General features: G+C 41.3%; 1 protein-coding gene across 2 annotated transcripts in view; it reads left to right on the top strand.

The window, feature by feature from the left end:
• The first annotated feature begins 585 nt into the window (after positions 1 to 585).
• Positions 586 to 25,601, top strand: part of CFLAR (CASP8 and FADD like apoptosis regulator) — a 224,671-nt gene continuing 199,655 nt past the window's right edge. Inside the window, exons 1-2 of one of the 2 annotated variants that reach the window (XM_069226076.1) lie at positions 586 to 686; positions 23,156 to 23,301. The gene's annotated coding sequence lies outside the window, so the exon portion shown is untranslated. Of the gene's footprint in view, positions 687 to 23,155; positions 23,302 to 25,601 lie in introns of those variants that run through there. The other variant, XM_069226080.1, reaches the window with a different exon arrangement.

The raw sequence follows: 25,601 nt of genomic DNA, 5'->3' as shown, positions 1-25,601 counted from the left end.
TAATGTCTCTGTGGGCTTCTAACCACGCCCATGCCAGGCCCCTCACTTTCATTAGTTTGTGGGCTTGCCTTTAAAAAAGCACTAGATTCCATTTGTGAAAGGCATGCATATGTCATGCCTTTTCCTTATCCCTCATAGAGACTCTGTTTTTTCAGCTGGTTTCTGGACTACTTTACCTTTTCATTTCCTGTGCAGCGCTATCTCGCTGCCAGAAGTCGAGTGCTTTGCACGACATCGACCCTGTTACATTGCACTTTTGCCAATAAGTTTCACTGCGAGTGAACTCTTGTTTCCTTTTCTGTGTCTCCTTCACGCTCAGGGCTCGCATATGTGAAACTGTTTTACTTTTAATTGTTAGTTTATGTGGCAAGAAAAGCTCGGTTCGGAGTTTAAAACTAATAGCTCTAACACGAGCAAACGCGAGACCCGTTGCATTGCAAATGCTTGTTTTGTTGGTTCAGAGTGGTACTGGCTGAAAGACATTCCCCTTTGAACTGTTTCCAATAGAAGATGTATGTAGTCATAGATGACGTTTGCAGTCCCTCCCCCTCGAGCTCCCACTCCCACGGCCTTCCTCTTTGTCACGCCCTCCCTTTTAGTTTCGTTTCCTTCTTTGATTTCCGGTGGGCTGTGCCACTGTCCTGGTCCTGCAGACTTACCTGCGTACCAGAGTTCGACATTTTCAGGTAGGGCTCGGGCTTACCAGATCATATCAGCTTGAGGGAGGGTAAATGCTTGGCCGTCAGGAAGGAAGCAGAGGACTCCATACTTTTAAAAAAACACGTTTTCTTTCAGAGTTTTCTGTATTTGTGTTTGCGTGGGCAATTATGCGTCAGTTCGCTTTGGTTGTAATGTAGGAATACTTTGGAAAATTTTAAATGATCTTGGGATGCTGTTCACTTTGTATATTTAAGTTTCACTTTCAGAAATGAAGAAATGCCATCTTTAGCCAGACCACAGAGACTGCTTGTTCTGTTTCACTCTCATGTAATCATTCGTAGAAATAACTATCTGGGAATTGCGCAGAAATGTGATAGTACTAAAATGGTGTTGCCTGCCAATGGGCCCTATTCATTCCCCCTATGTTTCTTTAGTCTGTTTAACGCTGACTGAAATACGTTGACATCTCTGTTTTTAAATATTTTAATCCATTCTTGTACGCAGAGGAATCCTTCAAACTGCTTTCGCACGGAAAAGCACCACAGAGCATGTTTTAAAATATATATACGGACAATTATTCGATGCACCTCAATTCGCTCTTGAGCATCACTTATTTTTGTGATTGAAAAGATCCACAGCACATTATTTTTCTGACCATTAAGTTGACGCCCAGTTCCACCTCCGATCCAAAAACAAATCTTCTGCTCTGTCCACATTACGAGCCCATTTAGTTAAATTAAATTTAGTTAACCAAGACCAGGGTGTTAATGTAATTATTGCACACTTTCACGTAGCTTGTTATTTTATACCATGACATTGAAAATATTGACTGTTTATATAGTGCATAGTACATGTATCTTTTGATTTGATGGCACTCTATATCCTAGGCATGGATAACCCCTGGAATTGGGACTGATTTAAGAAAGAATTCTCATGATATGTATTTACCACATGCAGATTGCCAGGGTGAAAGGACACTGGTGCCCTTCAAGAAAGAGTCCTTCCAGGTTCACAGCCTGGACTCCACATCCTACAGCAGTGTAGTGTCATAAAAATGTACGCGTTAGAACCCCACACCTAGGGGCAGACTCATGAAGGAAATTAGGTAATCTATATGGGAGTTGTCAGGGTGTGGTCCTAACGGTTATGGGGGATATCATGAGTTAGTTACATGTTGTACGCAGAGTAAAGATGTTCATTCCAAGTTCTGTATGTGGTGTGTTCTTACATGCTGCTGGGGGCACACAACAGCTGGTGACAAAGGTGGGATACTTGCCCCTAATAAATAGAAGTGCTATTCCTTAGAGTTGGCATGTGGCATGCGCCCAAACCGAAAAGAAGAAACCTGGAGTGCAAGTGCAGCTCCAAGCCTGTATGAGGCCTCATGGAGACATTGAAGGCTCATCAAGGTAGCATCGGCGGAAATGCCCATCACGACTTGCCGTCCAGGCTGAGAAAACAAGAAGGTGCTAAGCCACAAAATTTAGCCATCTATCATACAAAGAAAGTCAGTGACTACCAGGTATAACAGAAATTACTGCAACAGTCAGAGATAATACTAGAAGACAGTGACATCCATGTACAATGTCAAAGGCAGGAAAAGCCAGATATCACGCTAGAAGGCAGTGATAACCAGGTACAAGAAGTTAACTCACGGGTCATACAACCCCAACACCAGGCAAGGTGACTCAAGTAAACACAGGGGTTGTACTCGCAAGGGTGTTGGTCCCTGGAGAAGCTGCCAAAAACTGAGGAAGTCGACAGCTGGTGGCCTTCAGTAAAACACAAAAAGTCTTCAAGGCAGTGAAGGCTCCTCGCAGTTGCCACAGGAAACATGGAGTACAATGCTGCTTCTTTTCTAAGACCTCCGCCGCCATTCAAAACTGCCACAAAACAGAAAATTGGCACTAGATGAACCATGTGGATCAAGACTTTCGATGATTTTGTAGATGCTCTGGAAGAAGCAAATGATGAGAAAATCAATAAATACTTAAGGAATCTTGCTGGTGAAGGAGTGAAAGAAGAGATAAAGTAACTCTTACAGACTGAGACAATGTTGTACCATCAAATCAAAGAAGCAGTAGGACAACCCGATGCCAAAGGTCGAATACAGAAGATACATTTTCAAAAAGTTGAAAAACTTGACATGCTTATCAAACATTGCAAATTCAGTGAATTTAATAATGAAGAAGCCATCTGCCTCAGAGTCATTGGTGGTTGTTTGTCAGGCTTGTTCAGACGATGCAAGTTGCGAGGGGCCCTCAATCTAGAAAACTTATTGATAGCTGCTTGAGCTGAGGAACAAACCACTCGACAAGTCACCGACATGGAAGTGGGAACAGCAAAAGATGAATAGGCACTAGACATGAAGAGTAGACACCGGCACCACGCAGTTGCCAGAAAGTTGTCATCCTCAAATGAAGAAGACTGTGTTTCTGATGTGTATTTTCATTTCTACACAAGAATAAATATCCAACCAGCAGACAAACGTGCAAAGAGTGCAGAAAGGTAGACCACTCTACAGCTGTCTGTAAGTTGAAGAAAAAACAAAGTGCATCATGGCAGGAGGAGAAGATGGACTCCAGAATGTTCCAGAAGCAGTCACGCTACTCCCACAAAGACAAAAAAAACAACCTCAACTGCAGCAGGTCAAAACTAAACGAAGGCGATCGCCACCAAGTTCATCCTGCAAGAGCTCCATGATGTCACCATCGAGCGACAGTGAAGAAGGTGAATATGCAATCATAGATAAAGGGGAACGACATGCACGAGTGGGCCTTGCTGCTTGCAAGGAAGACGAAAGAAGGGCAGAAACAAGTCAGCTGAGAAAGCAAAATAACTCATATGGGCATTGCCTCAAAATCTAATTGAAAGTCACTGATTACCCGGTAAATTTTGTAAATGACAGTCGTGCATTGATCAACGTCATGCCAGTTGAATAATTTCACAGTCTGTCACCCGCAGCACGACTCAAAACATCAAGTACAGGATGTACACATGTGCTGCTTCCAAACCATTGCAGAGTCAAGGATCATTCATAGTCCGGCGGTCGTACAGGCCTGTGAAAATGTTCATTGTACTTCTGTATGGAAAGCATTTTGCAATCGTCGCTTTTCATCAGGCCTTACCATTTTTGGCAATCCGAAGGCCAAGATGCCTCAAATCGAGATGTGAGGGGTGTGTCCACAAGAGTACGACTATACAGTTGTGCGAGGCTAGAATCAAAACCCTGCTGATTATTTCTCACAAGCACCTTTACAGCAGCACAGTTCAACGTCAAAAACTGCTAAGGAGTACATCAACTTCATTGTAAAGTCCAGCTCGCCTGCAGTTCTGTCTAGTGAGCAGATCATTGACTCTGACAGTGCTGATAAGGATATGTGTGCCCTTTAACACATTATTGCAACCCAGTTGTGGAGACTGAATGAGTGTTCGACAATTAAGTGATGATGTCCAAGATGAACTGTCTTTTATTAAAGAAGAGGTTGTGGTAAGGGGATCCCGGATTGTCATACCTGTGGGCTTGAGATAGCAAGGGACTTCAAAAGGGCATTGAGTGATAGCATGTGGTTCTCACGCTTGGGTGAGAAAATGGAGAGCGAATTAAAGGAGTGCTATTTATGCAACTGCCTGCCTCCCAAGGTGACCCAGCATCCCCTGACAATGTCCGATCTCCCTGCATATGCATGGGAAAGAATTGTTGACTTCTTTGGGCCCCTGGCCAATTGCCATCACCATATGGTGATCATTGATGAACATTTCCGGTTTCCTTTTGTAGAAGACATGTCATCCACAACAAAGTCATTAAATGGGTGGATAAAATGTTTGCAGTGGGGGACATACCAGACATTCTCAAGTATGACAGGGGTCACCATTCCACAGCAAGGAGTTTCTAGTCAATCTTATTGTCAGACATCCAAAAGGCACCCCTTTGTGACCTCAAGCAAATGTTGTTGTGGAAAGATTTATGGGGACCCTGAAACAGGTGATTTAGCGTGCATCAATAGAAGGACTTGATCTGAGTCATATGTTGTGCCAAGCCCTCCTTGCTTATAGGTCAACCAGTCATTCCACTACAGGTGAGAATCCTGCCACTCTAATGTTCGGGAGAGCCATGAAAACCAAGTTACCACACTGGGCACCTGAATGAACTTTACACGATGATGTGACTCATACTTCTGACCCTGCTCAGAATCGTGAGGGTGAAGATGTATACTGATTGATGTCATCAAGCTCGAGATGTTGTGTTAATGAGGGTGATTTGGTCTTCATCAAACAAAAGCGAAAGACAGATCCCCCATTTGACGTTGAATTTCTAAAAGTTGTGACATGAAAGGGATATATGATAATAGCGCATCTTCCCGGCAAGGCCACCTCAAGGGACTCCTCTCACTTCAGACACCTGTCTTGTTGATTATCATTCCTTACTGATTCAGAGGAAACTGTCCCATCTGAAGATTGATGAAGCATTCAAGCCTGTACTCCTGGGGTCCACCTCTGGTACAGCTCAACTACCTCATACCACTGGTCTGGCCAAACTGTGCGACCACCTAGACTGGTGATCGAAGAAATATATTGCTGCTATTTGTTCCTATCTTGTTTGTCTTTTCGTTTAATGAGGTGGATATGTAATGTATTAGAACTGTATGTGTTAGGGCCTGATAGCTTGGTGCAGACTTATGAAGGAAATTATGTAATCATTATGGGAGGTGTTAGGGTGTGGTCCTACCGGTTATAGGGATCTCATGAGTTAGTTACATATTGTTCGCTGAAGAGTAAAGAGGGTAATTCTGAGCTCAGTGTGTGTTGTGTTCTTATGCATGCTACTGGGCTAGAGAGGATGTGACACCCTGGACTAGTACTGAGTGTCACATCCTGCCCCAGCCCAGTAGCCACTCCCGGTAGTGAGGGGCGGAAGACAGAGAAGTTTCAGCTTTGCATCTGGCTGTAGAACAAAAGACTATGATCCTGGCCAATTCGCGAGTCTTGGGAACTGCATTACTGTTGTGAGGTACTAACAGATTTATAGACCACATCCGGCGAGGCTCTTTTTTCACCTTGGGAGAGTGCGGTAAAAAAGATACAAACCACACTAATTATAAAGTTACCAAATAAATGAACACTAGGGTGGCTAAACAAAACAACACTGTTTCTTTGATATGACATTATGTAGAGACATTGACAAATGCAATGTTATGAAATTCCCTGAATGTGTGACACTGGCTTACAATAAAAAGCACATTAGTGCCTAATACAAGCTGTTTCAAAAAAGCATGACACTGCTCAGAATTGTTTTATAAAAGGGACTACAATTAAAGAAGAAACAAAAAATCAATATACACAATACACTGCTGTAAATGAAGGAAACATGTAAATAATACATTTCTGCAAATAAAAGTGGGAAGTCCACAGGGCTTGCAACCCTGAAATAAACAAAGAGAGAAATTAGTGCAAAGGGAACAGTAAAGTGACGGGGTGCCAGAGAATGGACATAATTAAGCAAATCCATTGAGAGCGACCGAAATTGATATTTGCCAACAATATGCTGCAATCCTCAGGTTTCAAATTTGAATACTAGCAAAACCAACTCAAACAGTTAATCTTTTGGGGTAAACACAGCAGTTATTAGTAAGTGGTCTTAAACAAGGAAACAACATAAAATTTAGCATCATGGACAAAATAAACTGCTGTACACAGAAGTAATGGTGCAAGATGTCAATAAGTAGTTCTGCAGAAAGCACCATCATGCCTGAAGAAAGAGGGGTGCAAAATTTAAATCCTTACTCTGAACTGCTGCTCCCAGTTGGTGTGGACAACAAACCAAGGTGAAAGAAGTGACTAGAATTGATAGAAGAATGTCTCTAAGCAGCTGGTAAATCAAGGGTCATAAAGAAGCTAAAGGTTCTGGTTGATTAAGCAGGGTATGATGACAGACTTTTAATCATAACGTTTTGTGCTGAAGAGACAGACGTGCGTCCAGCTCAAGGCAGCACTGTGTAAAGGCTAACCTTAAAAAGAATGTGGACCAAAAATACAATTTCACCTCGACATGTCAAGAGCTGAATAAATTACAAGTGATTTTTGTTACAAGGTAAAAAATTCTGCCAGAACACTGCCTTCAACACACTGACAAGTATGCCGTTTGACAGAGGATCATTGAAGTTGCCTGTCGTCAACCACGCAATGCAATCTTCTTGAAAAAACACTCCCATCAAAAGAAATCCTCACATGAGCAAGAGCTGACAAGCAGGGCAAAGACAAAGCATCACTCCTCACTGCTAAAGATGAGGACAAGAAAAAAAGGGATACACAAGAAGAGAAAAGCAAGGTAGTCTTGGTTGTTCATGGAGCAGGCCAATACAATCACAGAAATTCCAAGAAGTTGTATGTTACGTGACATCCCTCAGGAAGTGTAGAGCCGTGGTCCATTACTTGGAAGTGATATGGAGAACAGTCATCCCTTGAGGAGCAAGAAAGAAGCAAGTGACATAAAATCTGTTAAAACAACCATATCTGAGAAACTGGCACACAAATCCACCCAAGAAAGACAGAACAGAAGATAGAGTGTTGAGGGGCCCCAGTCAGTGTCACATAAGAGGAATGCAGATATGACTCTCACAACTGGAAGAGATGGAGGAAGAAATACACATCAACAGTCATTAGTATGATAAAGAATGTGAGCATGTCAAATCCAAGGAAACTTTAGCAACCTTGAGTATTGCACTGAATGAAAGAGCATACAACAGAAGTAGTTCCAGCCACAAAACTACTCAAAGACTACTTCATTAAGGTCTGCTTAACTGACAAAACCAGCCTCTGTGAGCATTTTCACACAGTCTAGGGGGTCTGTGCAATCGTCAGTCGCATAAATTCTGAGAGAATATCCCTGCAACCAAACACCAATGTTAAGAAACACCCATGTTAAGAAACACCCTGGCAGAGAGTCACTGAAAATCACATCTAACTGAGGGAACCTCTTACTTTCTGCAAACAGCACATGATATTGTGACAACTCAATTCAACTACTACCTACAGGCCTCCAGATTGTAACTTAGTTGAATCCAAATGAAAACATGAACATCACATCACCCCCCTCCAGCAGCAAGGGCATCCCGACTGATGTAACAAACCGAGTTTAATGTTGTTACGCCCCTTCTTAAGACTGAAAGATGTCATGATTGAGATGTCTTCATTTTCTCTAATGAAGGATAAAATGCCCTAGTGTTAAGGACACAAGGATCCTGCAAGAGAGAGTTTACCATGCACTGAACACTGCATCCTGCCCTAGGACTTGGGCATGAAGCATGGGGAGGAGCAGATCATTCCACCAGGGACAGCATGGGTGGAGGCCATTTCCCCCTAGAGTAAAGGAACACATGTTGTAGAGAGGGTGCATTTATAACTGAGCACATGTACCTGGCTTTGTGTCTTCTCTCCTTTTGCAAGCAACATATGCCATATGTCTGCTGAAAGTCCATTAAAGAGTAGCAAGTTGGCTGAATCGATTAAATCTGTGCACCTCATTCTTTGGCTGGCGTGCTACCATAGACAATCTCCCTCACTGACCTGTTACGGGCTTTCTCTAGCAGCCAGAGGAGACACAGTAATTCTCAAATGAATGAACCATACATACCACACCAGCGCTAGCTTAAAGATAGTCACTAGCATTAACAAAGCTTTTCCCCTCCTAATGTGCACTAACGTTCCTCAGGATCATGGAAAACAGAGGTTACACTAACCATGAAAAAAGGCATTGAAAGCCTCTCCCAGTGGATCTCATCTCCAGCTGAAGTAACTTTGGAGCTGTTGATTGAGTCGAGAAGCAAACAAATCTAACAGTACTGCAGAATTCGATGGAGTCCGTGAACACTGCTGGGCTCACTGTTGGATCCAAGGTCAAATTACTGCTGTTGTGAAGGAATATGAAATCCCAGTCTCTGACCACGTTGCCCAGATCCAGGAGTTACTCTGCCTGAACTGTGATTACGTGGTCCTGACAAAAGTGCCAAAAGTCTTTGGTTAAATCTGCCAGACCCTTCTACCTGGGAACTCAAGGTTTGTTTAAGAGTCTGACTACAGAATTGTTTTCAGTTTGCAAACAGAACACACTTGATTTTCCTTGCACAGCACTCTATAAGGCAAAAGAGCCGATGAGCAGTTCTAGGCAATTTATATGCCACTTTTTTTCTTCCTGTGACCATTTTCTTTTATAGCATTATCTCCTTACCTTGCTCCCTAACTCAACTTTCTGGTGTCTTACTAATTTAATAGTGGATACCTGGAAAAATTGATATTTCACTTCAGGCGTCCATCTGGGAGAGGTAGCAATTTAACTCCTCCCATGCCTTGGGAAAGGAAAACAGATATCAAGTAAGGGAGTCTCTTTCTTGATTGAAGAGCCTTGAGCTTTCAAAGAGTCCTGTAGTATTACGATTTTAGGTCCTTGGTGCTTAACCTTTTGTTAACCCGCACTGAATCTTTACCCAACTAAGCCGACGACCCTTTCCTATGCAATGTCTACCACTTAAACCTCAAACTATACTAAAAATGTGCACATCAAACACACACACACATTATTAAAGATTTTGGTTAGTTAACAAACAAAATAAAATACAAACATCAACATTTTTATTTTAAAGGGAAGGATAGATCTTTTAAAAAATGGTTTTGTTTCTAAAAGATAAAGCAATATTCTGGACTCTAAAATATTACTTCGTCTTTTTTGCTTGCATTGCATGCTCTTTTTTGTTGGTGCATACCAGTGATTCATTTATGTCCTCCGATTATCTGTACTATAGCCTGTTTGCTCTACATATGTTGCTCCCATAAATGAAGCTAAGGATAGGACCTAAGGATTAGCTTCCTTTTTCAATTTCCTTCACATTTATAGAGTGTTTAAAATTGTCGGTTTTACATTTGGCTTTTTTACGTATATATGCATTATTTATTTACGGAACCCACTTGAGCATCCACGTTATAGAAAGTTCAAAGTCAAATCTAATCAAGATTCCATCTTCTTTATTTCATTCTCCAGAATAAATTCACAAGAGCTTCTTCAGTTTTGCAAGCTGTCACAGTTCCATAAACATATGAAGCCAACACACATTTAGTCATTATGGCAAATAAGCCTCCGACTTCATCAGGGCTACAATTAAATTTGAACATAAAACTAATGTACTACTAATACATCAAATATAATCATCCCACCACCATTCAAAAATACAAACAAGTGCATGCAACTGAGTGCATATTGGAGAAAAAAGGTCAATACTCAATAAATAGCATTCAAGGAAACCCTAAGTACAGGTAAATAAAGAGCAACCAAATCCCACAATATTAATGTAATCAGTGGAGTGATTAAAGTATAAATAATTCTCAACATATCTTTCCATCCACTAATAATCATAAAATTAGTGAATTAAATAAGATAAGTAACACCCACCTGATTTGTGACACATCTAATCAAAAGTACCTCATTCAAAAGTAATTCATTTAGTTATCACTACTGATATATTAATATTTAACTCAAACCTTTCTTTTCCCCAAATGAATTGAAGGAACTGCAGATAAAATCTGAACAGAAAGTTGTGTGTCCTTCAACCCCATCTATTCCATTTTTATAAGGGAAATTCTGCAGATTTTAAAGGATGAAATCATTCAACAATCTCAAATTTGATACTGGACCAAACTCTTTGTGTCCCTTGGAAAGGCTTGTATTGGCCCTTTGAGTAGCAGCTATAAGATTCTCTCTTGCAATTAGATACCTGCTTTTGGTTTTAGGAACCTACATGACAAGGAACCATCTTTGTACTGTAAGCTTGAACATTTTGGAGCCCTCATGGATCTGATGTGAACAGCGCCCACTGATTGAGAAAGATGGCGAGTTTGCCACCCGTCATTCTTTAGAAACAAAGATTTAACTGAAGTACGTAAAATTAGTGGGATGAGATTGTCCATACGCTCCATTGAGCAGTACAACCTTCTGCACCCATGCTTTTATTTTGCTCAGGATAATGATTAGAGAGAAATCATGCTCCTGTAGATTAGAGAGAAAGCCTAAAAGGAGTTCTGTTAAAACATGAGCTTGACCTTGACTGGCCTTTGGGAAAACCTTTAGGATAAAGACCCCTTTGAGGTTCTGTTGGTCTTTATGTAGGGTAGCTAATGTCTGAATATAAGACGGAAACTCTTTAATAAATGTATTGTGAAAAATCCTATGCCTCAGAACCAAATTTATGTTTAGCTGTAACTGCCAGTTGAGAGTCCGTTTTCAGCAACGAGGTTATACCGCTCATTCAGTACAGCATCATTGATGCTACTCAAAAGAAAGTTTACTATCTGGCCACTTCAAAACAGGGCGATTCAAAGTCTGACCTGAAGAAGCTGCTTTCATAGCACTAGGTTCTAAAGTCAAAGGCCTCAAAAATATCCAGTAGTTTATATTCACAAAGTTTCAAATGTTAAATGTCCGATGTTAAATGATCTCCCTCTTTAGGTACCATAGATGGGTCTCTGTCAACAGAGTAACTTAAGTATCTACTTTTTCCTACTTTCCCTCTTCATGAGTGCATGGATCAACTGACCTACAAACTCCAGTAGCCGGAGAAGGCTGCTACTCGGCCTATCTAGGATGTTTAAACACCTTCAGCTCAACATTAAGCACTCCTAAATCATCTAAAATGACTTTATTGCATATGTATAGCACATGCTACCCTCGATGAGACTTTGGAGAGGACAGTACACCCGAACCCAAGTTGGTAGTCCAGTTAAATCTAGAAATCTGCTACAGCTGCAATTATGATATGACCTCAGAATCTTGTGCCTCATCCACAGTCACTGAAAGAGGCAATAGGAGCACCAGCTGGTATTATTAAATTGGAAACTCTCATGCTTATGTGAAAGTTGTGATCCAACCTCTTTAAAAGCCCTTTTCCCAGTTAAATAATCCTGTGAGGCATGTCCCTCAAATCATCCACAAAGTGCTATTCTCTGGCCACACCTTTAATCTAACATTGATTTGGTGTGGGAAGACTGAAATACCTCAGCTTTCTGCAAATATTTCTTTTTACACAGTATAGTAGATGGTCACCGCTTAAATCTTCCTCTGAATAAAGAGTAAAACCTTTTTTTTTTAACACAAGAGGCCACTCTTACAGCAAGGAGGTAAATGTATAAGACCTTTTCCAAAAGAGTCAAGCAGCCCAACGTAAGCCTTTGGAAACATTGTGGAAATGTTCCATGTAAAGTGCTAAATAAATAAATATATTTTAGTAACTGAGAAAACTCAGTCTCAGGTCAGCCAAGGCCCACCCTACTAGAGTAACTCTAAGTACATGCAGTTGGAAGAGTTGACACTAGACGTTACAGCTCCATTGCCTCAAAGTATCCACAGAAATAAACGGTGGCCAGGCCATACACATCTGATATATCTCCCTGACTCCAGTATATACCAGTTGCAGGAGTTAGTTAGATGAACACTTGGCTGCTCTCCAGACACGAGCGCAGACGTATGTGTGCACTGTTACACCCATGTTACTGTTAGCTGAGATCTGAGGTAGGAAATACAGGAAACACCGCCTATCAGCTCCCTCCTGTGTGGGTGTGCCATTCACCACCTGCTCTACTGCTAACTCTCTGAAAAAGGTGGCAGAAAAATCAAATAAAATTCGGTCGCCTGCAGCCTCACCTGAACAGAACAGTCCACAGAGCACCACATCCACTGTATATGAAATACAAATTTCACATTATGGTAAAATATATCACAGAAAAATACTCAATGAATTAATAACGAAATGCAACGAAAAGTTATTTTAATGCATAATGTGGTACATAGTACTTATATGCTACAGAATAGCAAAGCAAAAGAGGAGTTTCAGTAGGACATGGTCCTTAATGGGTGCACTAGCCATGGACTGGTTACAGGGTGTTGATGTCCCTGTGTGTGGAATAATGGTCTGAAAATGCACTATTTGTTTTCCCTTTTCCTGTCATCTGGGTTTTAAGTCCTTTGTTTTTCTTTGTTGCTGGAAAAAAATAGTACTGCAACACTGCCTACTCTCACAGTGACTCTTCACCTTTTTTGTGGATCATGGTTCTCTAGTGTTGGTGGTGACAATAAGATACTAGGCTTTAGTTTACATGCAAAGATAGCATTATTCAATAGCTTTCTGCAGGAAAATCAATCAGAACCAACCTCATAGCTAGTCTTTTGTCTTCCTTTATAACTTGCTACTAGACTGCAGTATCCTCATTGCTAAACTAAATGTATTTGTTTAGAAGGCAAGTCAAGTTTCATATTTGTATTCATTTTTTTTCATCATCCCCCACATCCCCATGCTGAACTGTTCCATATTTCTAGAGGCCAGACTTATGATGTTATGAGAGTGTGACTTGATTCTTAAATTAATTGCAAATTAGCTTTGGACATATTCGCCAACTTTGATTTTGACATCAGCACCTAACATTTACCTTTGCAAATAATGACATTCACCTCACCTCAATATTTCACACACTTCAAAGTCCATGGAGACCCCACATTCTGATGATTTATAATGGTCTTGAATGTTTTTTTAAAATTCTTCAAATGCTGACACAAGTGATCACACACACACCTCTTTTATTTTTAACCTCCAAGAAAAATTTGACAATTTAGATATGCTGTAATATACCAGTGTAGCTACATTGATCCAAAAGAAGTGAGTACATTCATCAGCTCATTAAAAAACTTAAAAATAGAGAGTCCTCACAATGTTGTACAATAAATATATAAAAACCTTAGCTTTTAAGCATTTAAATATCTATATCTGTGCTAACACACCACAAAACATTACGTGTCCTATCTAATCCAGCTAAGTTATCAGTTAAATTATTTGTGATAAGTATATTTATTTTTTGGTTCTTCGCCATATTAGCTACTTCCTTGCATTGACTACAGCCATTCTAGAAACATGCCGGTATTCAGCTCACACATCTGATAAATTATCTGAGACTGATGTTTAGGCTTCTGGAACCTCAGTGAATGAAGCACTTCGGGGTTAAAAGCTTTTTATGGTTTCAGAAGTGCTCTCTGTTTCTCATAGTTTTGTCGTATATAATGGTGGGTTGCTTCGTTGAAGTAGACTTATTCTGACTGTTCAGTATGCCGCAAGTGATTTTAACATATGTGGCCACTTTTGCTACTCTTACCTGTTTTCTTATTCCACTAATCCCCCAACCCCCTCCTCTTCACAATTGCTGAATATGGCCAGGAACACCCATAATGGCAATTCTTCCCTTCCTTAAGTTCACTTTCATTGACCTTTACAGGGATTCACGTATCTCTAGCATACCAAAAGATTCTCATTCTCCTAACTGGGGTATTTCTCCTACAACTGACTCAACAGCACGATATAGAGCATGATACATTTTAAAGGAAATTTGATAACATGTTTGATGCACTCCCAAGCCGTAAAAAAAAAACTAAAAATAAATAAAAGCTGGCACATTCACACAAAAAGCTGACTCTGACAAGGAGATTGTAGCCACAGACTAAAATGTAGCTATTATTACTTTAATGTTTATCCCTATTTAGAACACCAACTTGTTGATTTACAAAGTAGATACTGATTTCTAGAGAACAGTCTTAGACAGGTTTTCTCAGAGTCGTAGGTCGTTTCTTCTTCTCCAGGAGACTTGAGCGACCGTTTCCATCAGCCAAGGAAGATGTGAGAATTAGGAACAGTATCAAAGTATATCCTGATTCAAAAAAAGAGAAACTTGGTACAAGCCAAGGAAAAATAAAACCCTTAGAACAGATCAAAGTGTCTTATGGAATAAATTCCAGAGGTGTGGGAACGATGTTTCCAGGAGCAGGAGAATAGCAATAAAAAAGGCTAAGATGGACATGGGCTACTTGAAAATGGTGCTATACTGGAAATGGTAATGTCAGCACAGACTGACCTCGATAGTGAACATTTCTTTCAAATAAATATCCAAAGTGCATATAAATGGTAGGAGTCCATGAGCAGTTTGGCAAAGACAATGCAACAGATCTGGACAGTGAAGGCAGAGTGGAATTGTAGAAAAGATATAAGATTTTATTTATAGTAACGAAACGTGTAGTAAATTTAAGATGTGGACCATATGTAATCATTTCACTGAATAAGGCTCTTCTTGATTTTTTTCTATCATTACCTTAAAGGAGGATGTGGGCCCAGTTGGCAAAAGGTACTTTGTTAGTAGGTTTGAATGTAGCAAAGTTGGTGTTTCTCACGGCCCATAGTTGAGTGCACACTATTGTCCCACTCTGTGGAAACACAGGGTTGACTCACCAGTCACTACTGGAGATCTTGCTCAACTGAAGTTTGAGAGTTGTACCTTTGTTGTTTCAGTGCAATTCGTTAGTGTCTGTGCCTCCGCAGTGATTTTCTTTTTTTTGGGGTGGATGGCGCGGCGATCAGAGTAGTGGGGTACCTTGAGCATTGGAGAGTGGGTAGATCTTTCTGCACTTCCCAGGCTGGGTTGCAGCTGTGTTGTTGCTGCTGGATGTGCATGGCAGTGGATGGAGATGTCATGACATTTTGTGATAACCTCAGGAGCCACCTGTTTTCAAAGTTGTTGTTTGAGTATTCTTGTGGGCGATTAGCTTTTTAGTAATAAAGAACTGTCTGCAGGGATATACTGACTGAACATGAGTGTGCAAATCTAATCGGGTCCTTTAGCTGCAGATCTATCTGTTACAGACATGACATGCATTATGTTGGATATGCAGGCATCCGCCAGCAAGGGTTGGAGAAAATCTAGTGGCCATTTATTTTTGAATGAGTCTAAACCTAGAACAGCTAATACTGGGCACTTCCATCGCCTGGTGGGACAGTGCTGTCTGGCCAGACTCAGCGGGTCCTCCCCCAGGAGCTGTGGACAAAGTTAAATCTCTGTGGGTAGCATAAGACCTGAAGCCCTTGTACAAGCTGCAGACTTATAGTTGACTGACATCTTGTTTAGTATGCGCCACACCTTCAGAAAAGTGCTGCCAACACCATGTGGTCCGTACTTGTGTGATGTCCATAATAGACTGCTGAAACAGTTTTTATTTCGGTATGGATTCATAACACTGCATGGTCTTTGAAAATTCAAGCATGCCTTTGAGGCTGTAAAATATCTAAACTGGTTGGCCTTGGAACAGTGCATCCAATTCATGCAACTATATCACTCATTGGATTTTTTTATGGCATTGAAACATTAAAGCTGGGCACTGTTCTTCAGTCGCACCACCCTATAGAAGCATTTCACTCTGGCAAGTTGTTTTTTTTGCGCAGAAGGGCCCGGACAGATGGGCATTCCTTTTGCTTCTTAGTGCTGAACGCGTGGAACAGTCTGCCCTTCAAATTGAGAATGTTTCTAATCCGTTTAGTTTTTAGAAACTCTGCTAACAGCCATTGTTTTGTTATTGTCTATTTTGATTGTTTGCTTTGGTCACTATATATTTACTTTCTATCCATTGAGGAATATTGTATATGTGCACTTCACAAATAAATGAATGGTTGCAGATACTTCACAAAGTATTTCCATTGTAAGATGCAAGAAGACACTAAATAGTGACAGCAATGCAGAAATATATTACTTGTGAACAGGGGCCATCACAACTGCACGTCGTGAGGCAAGTAAGGTCAAGCGGAAGGCAGGTTAGGTGGCCATTGGAAGGCAGTTAGAGAGGAGTTCAATAGTAGAAGGCAGTCCAGCATGCGGCTCCTGGATAGTCAGAGAGAAAACAGGGTTCAAGGAAGGAGTAGAGGTAAAACACTTGATATGTAGCAAAACCATAAAGTATGGTTGAATGGATGAAAACTTGTGGAGAAGATCTGACTGCTTGTTAATAAGAACGTTTATAGTAATAATATCTGGTCATTTACTATGTTTCATGGACAGGTGGGCCATCTTCATATTTACATGCTCAGCTCTGTTGTCTAGCAAGAACCCCTTTGAGAAGTTCCCTGGTTTGTAAATTTGCTCAGGTGCTACTCTGCAAGCTGTTTGTATGCACTTTGTTTATTTAGCAGTGCATGCACAGCGTCCCTTGCAGAAGTTTGCTGTTGGGATTTCCTTTTGCAGGGTCCATGATACTTAGCCCCTTGGAAACTGGTAAGCCCGACACAAGCTACCTCACTGATAGGTTTACTTTGCTGCTGCACCATATTTGCATGCTTGGATCCTCTAACATGAGTGGCACAGTTGGGGGCATTTCTTAAACATTCTGGCACCAAGGACACGCTTATTGGTGGAAAAGAAGCAGGCCTGGCACACTCCTTTGCATCACAAGGGTGTTGAACAGGGAGTTAGTGGGACTGCAGACATAAAAAATGGCACAAACACACACATATTTGCACAACCAACACAGTTGTATTCCTGTCTCTACCTTTGTAGGCACATCCAGCACATGCATACTTCTTGGAGCCGAATCCCTAGTAAATAAATACTTGGTGTGATTTAATTTTGGGTTAAACACTCGCAAAGAATCTAGAACATATTGTAACCTTCATCAAGACACTACTGAATTCCATAACAAGAATTACATGAGTCTCATATGCTGTGACACCAGCTAGATATTTCCCAGTGCTTGTGACGATGGCAGGTTTAAAAAACTTACAGATAGGAAGTACAATAAATGTAGTGAAGGGTTGTATAACTTAAAGTTGCTTGTGGCTCATTCATGTAGGTCTGGGGTTAAAAGGATCCCCAGATAATTGAGTACTTTGAGGGTCAACTCAGCTTGTAAGGAGGTGGCCAGTCTCCCCTGCCCACGTCCCAGCCCCTGAAAGTATCAGAATTATGAAGATTAATTTGAAGGGCTGCAAATGTGTATTTATCCCTTTTGCAGAGGAATCAGTTCCCTCATGGAATATCTAGATGTGGTGAGGCTTAGCAAGATATCACCCAAAAAATCTGATACCTTAAATTTGTCTGATACCAGAGGCTGTGAATTTGCTGATGGTCCATTATGTTTTACAGAAGGAGTTCCAAATTTAATTGGAATAGCATTCGAGAAAGAGGGCAACCTTGCCTGTTGCCTCTCCTGATTTCCACTCTCTGAGAGATGTTTCCATTCACTTAAGTTCTAGCTCAAGGTCCAGCTTAGAGTGCTTTGCTCCATTCCCTAAATCTGTCCCAAATCTGACAAGTGTAGCCTTCATCAAGCCCCAGCCGACCCTTCCAAATGCCTTTTCCACATGTTGGTACAACAGGATCACCTCTTTATGGTGTTTGTGATAAATTGATTAGATGGAGGTAATTTTTTACGTTGTCACTGGTGGATGTGGTTGGAATAAAACCTGTTTTATTGGCTTGTATCAATAGTGATAATACCACACCCACTCTGTTTGCTAAAACCTTGGCGAAGAAATTTGCATCTATGTACAACAGGGAGATCAGTTGCTATGATGAGCACATGCAGGGATCTTTCTTTGGTTTCATGATCAGGGTGATCATAGCCTTGGCTATCGCTTGAGACAGTCCCTGGGATCAAGTGAGGTGATTGAAGACCTCTGAGAGGAGTAGGGCTATTAAGGGAGCAAATCGATTATAAATTGGTAACATAAAGCCATTGATGCCCGGAGGCTTGCCCACCTTCAAATTTCCATTTACCTCAGCCATCGAGATAGGCGTGTCCAATTGTTTAGCCTCGGATGGGGGTATGGTGGGCAAGGACACTGATCGTAAATAGGCATTTATTTCAGCTGGGTCTCTCAGGGAGGTGGCATAAATCAGTTCATAGGAGGAATTTGCCCATTGTGTCATGTTGATACTTCCCTTTGTGTGTTTAATTTCCGCAAGATATCTCTGAGCTTGTTTTTCCTCAGAGCTTGTTTGCTAATAGGGCTCCCACGTTCTTTCCCTTTTCTTGGAAGTGAACTCTGACTCTGGTAAGTATATAACTCACTGTATCATATTCAAAGGTGCAGAGCTGTCCTTTGATAGAGGTCAACTGTCTCACAGTTTTCCTAGAGGATTGTATTAGGCTGTGATCTGACACGGTTTGCAATCCCTTTTCTAATATTTTGGTAATCTTCTCTGATTTAGTATATGATTGATACGTTTGTAGATCCTATGTGCCATAGATTAGTGGCAATAGTCTATCTTCAAGGGGTACTTGTTGAGTCATGAGTGTCCTAAGCCCAGGACTTTGCCAGTGGTTGATAAGGCTGTAGTCTGCCCCGACTGATGATGCGATTTGTTTTGTATGGGGTGCATCATGCAATTTAATTCCCTCACAGTTTTGTCAGGGTGGTGTGATATGTGAGCTATATAGTGTATTACTGGGGTGAGCACTTTCTCCTAACCTGTTTCTTGCACCTATATATGTTATGGTATTTGGTAGGCTATCACATTTGCACATTATAGACATCCAGTGACCTTTGTTGTGCGGCTCCTATGTTGGTAATGACGGCATGTTTTAGGGTGGAAGCATGTGGGTGACTGAGTCGGTCCCACAGCGACTGGAAGCTCTCTGCCTGATTCGCAGCTAGCCCACACGGCCTCACTCAACCCTAAAAAGGAAAAGGGACTTGTGGCAACCTAAACATGACACTGTGACTCCTCAGGGAAGTCTTGGTGGGCAGATCATACCCCTTTCACTCAGTTACTCAGAACCTCACAATGCCAAGGCAGAATAAGTGATGCAAAATGGATTTCAATGCATTTATTAAAGCAATTGTATCCTATTATAAAAATCATGGGCTGAGCTAATTAGGCAGATAAAACGTAATACAGTGATCATTGTTAACATCAGTGCAAAAGAGATAAACAACCCCACCATCTTTGGATTGTCCTAAAAGCCTAGAGAATCCTACCTACACCCTAGGTCTAAAATCTGAGAGCATTGTGGTGGTAACCCTTCTGTCTATCCCGGTTTAAGGGAAGATCCCCGACCCCATAACAGAAAGGTTGGCAAGGGTCTGCCTGTTGTCTGGATGGCAATCCTCTTGGGTGGCTGAACAGTCAGCAGCAGGATCAGCAAAGCTGTCAATGGAATGATGTGTGCCGGAGGACGGTCATGACTGGAATGCCCTCTGCGCCCCTTAAGCCTATGTGGTGTTTATGTATTAAATCCTGCAGTGTTCTAAGAACAGGTCTGATGTGCTAATATGTATAGGATGTAGGGGCTGACCCCTGAGCTCCTGGAGCGGCAATACGAGTTAGACTATCATGTACTGAACATGACAGCCTTGAACAAGGCACCAAGTGAACTACGTGCAAAGTGCTTATAAAATGTGGACCTTGAACAACTATGTCTTCTCAGAAAGAAGCAGCTCATTAAAATATAAAAATGAGAAGCTAAATGCTGCCTGTGCTTAAGAATACGAAATGAATAAAAACATGTCTACGTGTTCAAGGCACATGCCATGGGCCTAATGCTAAAATGAGTGTGCCCACCCCAGGCACTAATGAGAACCCACAACACCTTCCTTGTTGGCTTTCACTGGCCCACATATTTGTGGTTATTATGAATTAGGATTGCTATAACTGTTGTCTTGGTTGGAGTGGCAACCGTGTATCGTTTGGGGAAATGGCTTCATCTTGGTCTTTGTAGGTTTTTTTTTAACAGGTGTGTCTCATGTAAATGATAGATATTGGCTATTGATCTCACCCGTACCACCAGAACACTTAGGTGTTTTTGGGTCTGTTCAGACTCCTGACTTTGTATGTTGACTTGTCAAAAGTGGGGTCTGTCCATCACATTTCCTAGTGCTAAAGATAGTGCCCTTGGGAGAGGGTGCTGGGCCAAGCCAGGCCTGTGCTTATGTCTTGAAGTATATGTGTTTAGTGATAATGATGGTGTCAGTTCATCCCTCATCCAAAGCGGAACAAGAACTAAAAGGATTTAACAAAATAATTGAGCTTGCTCAACTATGTGTCTTAGAGCAGACAAGTATGTAGGATAAGATGGGAAATACCAACTCCCATGGGTTAATGTTCCCATCTTCGTCCATTTCTTCTGGCAGTGGGTTTGCGTGGGTTAGTAGAAAGGGGGTGATCAGCCCTATCAACTGTTACCGTCAAGGTCCCACCCCCCAATCTGCCCCATAATCAAAATGCTCCTCTTGTTGGGTGCTGCAAGGATCATCCAAACCATGTATCAGTTGTTGAGTGTTGTAGGTTGCATGAGTCATCGCTGAGCTGAAAAGACTCCAGATTCCCCTCCGAGACATGTTGCAGATGGATAAGCACACTTTCTTTGCTGGCTGCAATTTTCTCCTTTCTGGATTTCGAATCCCTCCTCTTGTTTGTTACAGTTTTCCAGGATTCCTTGGTTTCCTTCATGTCTGGTATGCCCGCCCGAGTTTGGGATTTGCTCTGTTCATTCAGTCTCAGAAAAGAGTAAGCATCTTCCAGGAAGGCAAAGGTGCATTGTTTAACCTTCCAGAGAAGGGTAATGTGGAATAGGTGGCCCCATTTGTACTTGATGTTGTTTGTCTAACAGTGCATGACGGGCCTAAAAGACCTACATGTTACCAGGGTAAAGCCTGAGTTGTGACCAGTGGCAGGTGGATAGAACGGATTGATTTAATTTGCTGTTGCCACTGTCGCCAGTGAATCCATTGAACCACATTCACTACGCCAAGGCTGTGGCCCCTTTGCGGAGTGACTGGAGTCAATTCAAGTGTGCTGCTATGATGAGGGTGGCTGCTTCATTTAATTGTTTGGATTTGTATTCCTTTAATGTGAAAATGTCCTTGCTTTTCTGACTCTATTAAATGTTCGGACGATAGTATAGAAAAATAGGGTGTCCTCAAAAGTGTACTAATGAACTGTTAACCTTACCTTTGCTTACGTCGTAGGGACCAAGTTAATATTCAAGATAGGCATGATTAGTAGACTCAAAGCATTTCACAATCCAGGGTACAACGGAAAATAACTTAATGAATTTAGCAAGCCCAGACAAGATCTGAAGAGAACATTAAGAACGGGATTAATCTCTCAGGTGCTGGGTTTGTTATTAAATTTGCTATGATTGTAGTCATCGGTAAAATATGGTAGTGAAGGGCCAGTTATGTAACCAGGTTGAAAAATTATTCAGCAATGAAAGACACATTTTGCCTAAAGAAAATGGAATTATGTAGCATGCAATACAATTCAAGGTACATTCTTTGACATTATTTTAGCACAGATTGAAACAACAAAATTGGGTCTCGGTACCTTAAAAATACATAAACGTACATGCTTCATACGATAGAAAACTCAATAATTCATTCAGTAACAGTAATCTAGTTTGAGTAAAATAGTTTGTGTAAAAAAGTGTACAATGCACTCATACCTCGCACTTAGCAGAGAACAAGCCTAAATGTACATGCATCTTACATTTAGCAGAGAACTAGTCTAAATGTACATCCATCTTGTAATAAAAAGTGTAACACATTTATTTGCTTTACAGTTATGATCTAACACTCTTATCCAGTTTATCGTTTACCAAGTTTTCTGCAAGCAGATCCCCTCAAATTAGCTCATTCCTTTAAAAAAAAATGAGTAGATTAGTACGTTCCGTATCTATTATGTATGTTTCATTGGGAGGCAGTTGAGGATTAAAGACATCAGGTCTTGGAAACATGTTTGGGATTCTTCAAAACCATGTGTGTTTTCTTGAAACTGTTGCTGTTTTAGAGTGTCTGTTTTAGATAAGAATTTACTGGAATATTGAAGCAGTTCTTTCCATCTTGTCTGAACTTTATTTAAGGTTATTGTTTTTGCTGCAGACTAAAGCTCTCCCTTTCGTCCCACCCACTACTTCATTGGAGGATGTGTGCATCTTCTGGTCAGCTGTCAGATATTTATATGCCTCAATGCAGCTGACAACAGCTGAAAGGTGAACAATTAGATTTGTATCGAGCATGGTCTTTCATTCATGCCACAATTATCTAAAAACAATAGTTTTGTCAGAATCTGAAAATTGTGCAGCATATATTGAATTATGTGGCAGTTTAATACGTAAGGCAAAAAACAGCTGCTGATAAGTCATGTGATTGAAGTGGTCGTGCATGCTTTAAAACAATAGCATAAATTAAAAAAAAAGGTATGAAGCTGCCATTTAGCACCATATTTAACCCAAAAGACAAAATAGTTGAAAAGTCATAAATTAGTACAATGGCTTAGTTCAATAAGCCCAAGTATCTAGGACAAAGTATTTTGGTACGTTATTCGGGACTGTTGTGTTGAATCATTTATAAAATCTAGGCTGACGGTTGGGAGCCGAAGACCAACTATATATGCAAACACTTGATAATAACCCACGCTTGTTCCTGATCAGTCATGTCTTGCTCAATCTTTCTGGCTGGTATCGCTAGATTTCTGAGAAATGAAGCAAAAACATACAGAGAATTTCTTGAATTGTGTAATTCCGTTTTCTAATATGTGCCGTGTAGAGAATGCAGCAAGATGACATGAATACTAACAACTGCATTTTTTTTAAGGATCTGCTTTTTGTGGCGTTTTGATGTCATGTATAAACTGCTTTCACTTCTCTTAGGCTCAGGACATAGAATAATTGCCACCAGTGAAGCTAACCTATGCAACCCAATACGCTGGTGTCCAGAGTCAAGAATCTGGGGTTCGAGATTTTCTCAACATAAAGTTTCTTCTTTGAAGAAGAGAGGTACTACACAGTCTCGCCAGGTAAGAAAAATAGAAAATGTTTGCAAATCATTTAAGGAGGCTTCACTTGAAGGCAGAGACCCCATGTTTGGAAAAGATAAAGACGGGGAACCATATTGGATGTCTCAGAACTTGTCTTTCCAGGTGGGAAAATATGATTTTCCTCTCATGTTTAGGTTATGCATCACAGTCACCATGTAGTACTAAACTGAGGAGAAATCTATTGTGGACGAACAGAAAAACTAGGTATTCAGCATGTCGCCTGGCCTATTGAAGAACATATTGTTATGTGAGCTGAAAAAAGTCTTCTTCCGTTCACGTAGCGAGCGAGCTTTGAGTTTATATGCTCATGATACACAAATTATTGTGTCCATCCGCACTAGTAAAAACTCCCAAGATAGGTTTTGTGATTGTGTGCAAGTGGTAGCGGTCAGCTGCCTTTAATGTAACTTTGAGAGGACTGAGGCTCTAATTCTTGGAACATCCATCTGGTCCTCTATGTGGCGGCCCAGAGAACTCCTGTTATAGTCACTGTTGTCAGAAACCTGGGAGTCTTTTGTGACACCTAACCTTTTTTAATGTTCTCAATTTGGTCTAGTTGCTGCCTTCTGGTTTTACTACTTTCGAACCCCAAGCAAAATTATCCATTTGCTTCCCATCTCCCCCAAGAAGAACCCCTCATCACTTTGCGCCTGGACCACTGGAATTCCCTACAGGCAGGCATTCCTGCTTATCTGCCTCACAGACTCCAGGTGGTCGAGAACTGTAGCATCTCCCCTCACCCTATGACTTCCTTCCCCCACCTTCCTTTCTGCTTATGTCTAGAAACTAAATTGGCTTCCTGTCACTAAGTGCTCCATTTTAAGCTGCGTTCCTTATGTCATTTTGATTTCAACAATTCTGGCCCTAACTATCTCAGGATGAAATTTCATAAATAATATCCCAATCGCCCCCTTTGCACTTATCAAGCCTTCTTATTTTTTGTCTCATGCAGTAGGAAGTCTCGCATTGGCTTGTGTTCTTTCACATTTTTGTTTGTCAGGCAGTAGAGTTCACTTCTCCGTAGTGTACACACAATCCAGTTTCACCTTATATTTTGGAAACACCTGAAAAACTGTTCTTCAAGACATCTACTCCCCCTTTCTTACGTTAACTGGATCCATTAGTACTAGGACACCCTTTAGAGTAGCAGTGCACTTTCCAAATAAGCCATAGCAAACGGTACAACATGTCCTGCCTCTGACAAAATGAAAGCTTCCAGTGTTTCATGCCGATGTGCAGGGTGCGCCTACCTGTCCTTCCATACTATTGTAACTGGGAGCACTTTCGGTGTAAGAGCGCCACTTTGCAAGCCCACATCTTTATTTGCCTTGGGCACAGCAATCATAGAGTAAGGCTGAAAGTGGACTAACATCGAAAGCTTGTGTGTCCGTGGATTTAGTGCAGGAGTGAAACACATGAGTCTCAAGCTGTTTTGCATACTGGTGACAACGTTTTCGGAAGCAAGGGACATATGCACGAGGGCTGAGAGGAAGGGTGGGCTGAGTAGAGCTCAAAGTGTACAGTGTGGCATCTGTGTAGATAATGGATCTCTGGGTAGGATTAGCAGGGAAGGTACACACTCAGAGTAATGCATCAGAAACAGTCAGAATGGGGCAGCAGTGTTTGATCTTCTGTCAAGAGGGTACCAGGCACAACTCTCTCAGAAGAGGGGGCCAACTCTGTTGCCACTACACGCCCCCTCCACCCGAGACCCATAATACAAGTTCTTCCTGGAGACATATTGCCCGCACAACTCCCTCTGGAGATAAGATGTGCTACATGAAACCCCCTTCTTCAAGGTACCATCAACATATAATATATAAAGAGATCTCCTGGATAGACCCACACCCTCCATTGCTGAGAGATCCAGCAATGACAAGCTCTTACTCAGACTTCAGGCTCAATACCTCCAGGCGAGATGCTTAGAGGACCCAGACCAGATGATGCTTTTCTTGTATAGAGCAAAATCCATATGTCACCGAGACAGTGCAGCCCCTCTGCTGCGAGACGTCCAGCAAAGGACTTAATAATTGCAGAAAAGACCTCAGTACAGCTCACCATCAGTGCCCCCATTCATTACAGTCCTTTCCTGGCTGAAATGTATTCAGAAGTATCTATAACAATTGCCAAGAGTCAGCTTTTTCAGTTCCAAGCTATACTACTCCTAAGTGTGAAACCAACAAAACTAGTGCTCTTGACTATGTTTCAAAATGTGCAGTATTGTCGCTAGAATGTATATCCTTTAGGATTACCCTAATTGTACTGCTGCTGCAGGTTGT

Source organism: Pleurodeles waltl, chromosome 3_1 (assembly GCF_031143425.1).
Source record: "Pleurodeles waltl isolate 20211129_DDA chromosome 3_1, aPleWal1.hap1.20221129, whole genome shotgun sequence".
Classification (NCBI taxonomy): domain Eukaryota; kingdom Metazoa; phylum Chordata; class Amphibia; order Caudata; family Salamandridae; genus Pleurodeles; species Pleurodeles waltl.
Note: the sequence above shows the minus strand (reverse complement) of the source record. Positions and strands in the feature narration are given on the sequence as shown.